Below are 4,556 nucleotides of genomic sequence, written 5' to 3' on the forward strand. Positions count from 1 at the left end.
GGTCAATGCGAATGTGCATTGATTATAGGGAACTTAATAAGTTGACCATCAAGAACAGATACCCTCTCCCTAGAATTGATGATCTATTTGATCAACTTCAAGGAGCGGTATATTTTTCCAAGATTGATCTACGATCTGGATACCACCAAGTGAGAGTTCGGGAATAGGACATTCCCAAAACAGCCTTTAGAACTCGTTATGGCCATTACGAATTTTTGGTTATGCCATTCGGGTTAACCAATGCACCGGCTGTCTTCATGGACCTAATGAATAGAGTCTGTAGACCATATCTTGATAAATTTGTAATCGTCTTCATAGACGATATATTAATTTATTCACGTAGCAGGGAGAACCATGAGCAACATTTGAGGATAATTTTGGAGCTACTCCGAAACCAGAAATTGTACGCGAAATTTTCTTAATGCGAATTTTGGATTCGTGAAGTACAATTTCTTGGTCATATAGTCAATGAAAAAGGAATTCAGGTAGATCCTGCCAAGATTGATGCCATTAGGAAATGGGAAGCCCCAAGAACCCCTACGGAAATCCGCCAATTCCTTGGTTTGGCGGGTTATTATCGGTGATTCATTGTGAACTTTTCGAAAATCGCACAACCACTCACAGCCTTAACCCAGAAGGACAAGAAATTTGTTTGGGGTGAGAAACAAGAAGAAGCATTTGCAATTCTTAAGCAAAGATTGTGCAATGCACCTATTTTATCCTTACCAGAGGGTTCAGACAACTTTGTAGTCTATTGCGATGCATCGCATCAACGCTTAGGATACGTGTTAATGCAAAAAGACAAGGTCATTGCGTATGCCTCAAGGCAACTTAAAGTGCATGAGAAGAATTATACTACACATGACCTCGAATTGGGGGCAGTAGTATTCGCACTTAAAATTTGGAGGCACTATCTTTACGGCACCAAATGCATTATTTTCACCGATCATAAGAGCCTTCAACATATACTAGATCAAAATATGTTGAACATGAGGCAATGGAGGTAGGTCGAACTCCTCAATGATTATGATTGCGAAATAAAGTATCACCCGGGGAAAGCTAATGTGGTAGTAGACGCCTTAAGTCGGAAAGAAAGGGTGAAACCGTCAAGGGCACGAGCCATGGGAATGTTGGTTCAAACCAACCTAAAAACGCAAATTCTTAAAGCACAAGAAGAGGCGTTGAAATCAGAGAATCTGAAGAACGAAACCCTGCATCACTTAGAAAAGGAATTTGAAATTCGAGAAGATGTGGTGCGTTACTTCAGAAATAGAGTTTGGATCCCAACGAACGACAATCTTTGGTCAACAATCCTGGAGGAAGCAAATCGCTCTAGATACTCTATTCACCCAGGATCTGATAAGATGTATAAAGGGCTAAAAGACTATTACTGGTGGCCAGGAATGAAAAAGGACGTTGCCTTGTACGTAAGTCGATGTTTAACCTGCGCAAGGGTAAAAGCTGAACATCAGAAACCATCTGGTCTTCTTCAGCAACCCGAGATTCCCCAATGGAAGTGGGATCAGATATCCATGGATTTTATTACAAAATTACCTAGAACCAGGAGAGGATATGACTTAATATGGGTCATARTGGATCGACTTACAAAATCCGCACACTTTCTACCTATTCGAGAAGACTTTAGTATAGAAAGGACTGCGTAGTTATATATCAATGAAATCTTATCGCGACACGGAGTACCTATTTCCATCATATCAGACAGAGATAGTCGTTTTACTTCGCGATTATGGCAATCAGTCCAAAAGACATTTGGCACAAGGCTGGGCAAACGGAAAGGACAATCCAAACGTTGGAGGATATGTTACGAGCCTGTGTAATAGACTTTGGGAGCAGTTGGGATACTCATCTGCCATTGGTTGAATTCTCCTACAACAATGGATATCACACCAGTATCCAGTGCGCACCATAAGAAGCCTTGTATGGGCGTAAGTGTAGATCCCCACTCAGCTGGTTGGAAATTGGTGACAGACAGCTAACTAGGCCTGACATTATCCAGGAGACAACTAACAAAATCTCAATCATCCAAGAAAGGCTTAAAGCTGCGAGAGATCGTCAGAAGAGCTACGCTGATAATCGAAGGATACCATTGGAATTTTAAGTGGGTGATAAAGTCCTTTTAAAGGTATCTCCCTGGAAAGGGATTGTACATTTCGGAAAGAAAGGAAAGCTTTCCCCAAGGTATGTAGGTCCATTTGAAATACTTGAAAGAGTAGGACCGGTTGCATACAAACTAAGTTTACCCCCAGAGTTGAGTGCCACCCATGATACATTCCATATATCAAACCTTAAGAGGTGTTTAACCGACAAAGCATTGGTTCTACCTTTGGAAGACATTCAAATTAATGAATGGTTATGTTTCATTATAGAACCGATTGAAATCCTCGACCATAAAGACAAGCAATTGAGGCGTAGCAGAATCCCAATTGTGAAAGTTCATTGGACTTCGAGGCATGGGCCAGAGTTCACGTGGGAAAGAGAAGATTTCATGAGAAACAAATATCCCCATTTGTTCGCAAATAAGTAATGATCTGAGGTTGATAAATAAATTTTGGGACAAAATTTTTCTGACATGGGGAGACTGTGACATTCTATCATTTCGGAGTCTCAGGTTAACATTTTATTATAGATCCTATATTTAGAAATAATATTAATCTAGGACTTAGTTTTAATGATTAAAATTCATCTAGCTTAGCTCTTAAGTTTTGTTTGGAAGATCACACCTTGGTGGGAGATCAGATAAAGCTAACTTGTGTAATGCCAAATATTTTTKAAATGCTCTAAATAAAATAAAGTTRATATTATAAACTTTTAAATTAAAAATGCAAAAGTCCCATTTGAATGTCCATTTGATTTATCAAAAGATGGAGTTTTGGGTTTAATAATGTCATTCTATTTATGTTGGGTAAATATTTTAGTGGGCTTATTCTTATTGAGAAAAATAGAAGTTTTATTTGGTTTGGGCCTTAGAGGCCAGCCCATTTATTTCATTAAAATCCTTGTATAAATACCCCTCATCCTTTGAAAACTCTCATTTTCATTATCGCCACCTTGAAACTTTTCATCTCTCTAAACTCTCTCTAAGATCAATCACTCTCCAGCTGAATCCACCTTCAAGCAAGTCTTTARAAATTCTCTCTCTCAATCTTGAAGATCCTTCAAGATTATAAGAAAGAGGTACGATACTAGTTATTTATTTTTGTAAAATATCATGAGACTGTATCTTCTTTCTTCCACATCTCGGCCATATAGTTGAATTATTTCTGGAGAACCAAAAAGGGGAGATTATTCTTCGAAAACATGAAAATGTTTTCAAAGAAGATAATAATCTATGATCTATGTTCCTTGAACTCCAAAGTAGGAAGGGGAAACCCATTGCATGTAAAGCTATGTTTTGAAGTGTTAAATCTTGCATGCATCTTTAATCTATCCTATCTTCTTCGAAAACTCAGTGGAATCGAGTAAGATTCTTCCCTGGAGATTTAAATTTATTTTACTAGCTTGAAAATGGTGATTACCTTTGGAAAATGATGAGTTTGGCACCAAATAATTGCCGCTTGGTGAGTGTGCAATATGTTTTGGAGGCTGTGTAATTCGAGGTTGTAGGGTAATGATGAGGAATTTAAAACTCACTCAAACTTCTTGATATTTGGAATAGTCGGCTGATGTCATTATTTTAAATGATGTGACAAGTTGGACATAAAATAACTTTTGGAAGGTTTCTACCTTTAGAGTCTTGTGAACCCCAAGAATTCTTGGAACAAAATGTATAATCTGTCCAAAAATCAGCTTTTGAGTAAAAGATTTTGATTTCTTTTATTTTGGACTATTATTAGTTTATTAATAAAATATCAACTTTATTTCCAAAAATGCGATGGCATTACATAGGGTGCAACTTGACTCTATTTTCGTCTAGAGCTCATAGGAGATGTGAATGTGGGATGTTGGTCTATTTAGGAAGACAGGGCAGACGTTGAGAGCTTCAGACTTCATTTTCTCGGATATTCATCATTAAACCAGTGAGTTCTCACGGCCCCATTTTGGGGGAAAAACATGAGATTAAGCAAACTATGCATATTACTTATTTGAAACCATTGGACTAAGGAACTGCTTAGTCAAGCTTTGTTTGAAACCATTGGACTAAGGAACTGCTTAGTCAAGCTTTGTTTGAAAACCATTGGACTAAAGAACTGCTTAGTCAAGTTTTGTTTGTAACCATTGGACTAAGGAACTACTTAGTCAAGTTTATTATGTCATGAAATATTGACTGTTACTGCACTTTGAAATAAATGTTAAATTGATGTGCTTGGGAGTATATTTTCCAAATAAATTCCCCGTCCGTAAACGCTACTTCTTAACTCGAGTACATCCCCGGGCCGTGGTATTGTGGATAACCGCTATTGTATCGACAGTCCCACCCAGAAAGGGGTGCACATTACCTGTGTTTTCTTGTCTAATCATGTGGAATTTGGACCACCACTGAATTAGTACATCTACGAACTGTGGGACCTAAGTAAGTGTACGGGCTACTTATGGTC

This window comes from Cynara cardunculus (assembly GCF_001531365.2).
Source record: "Cynara cardunculus var. scolymus isolate 2C chromosome LG 17, CcrdV1, whole genome shotgun sequence".
In the NCBI taxonomy this organism is placed as follows: Eukaryota; Viridiplantae; Streptophyta; class Magnoliopsida; order Asterales; family Asteraceae; genus Cynara; species Cynara cardunculus.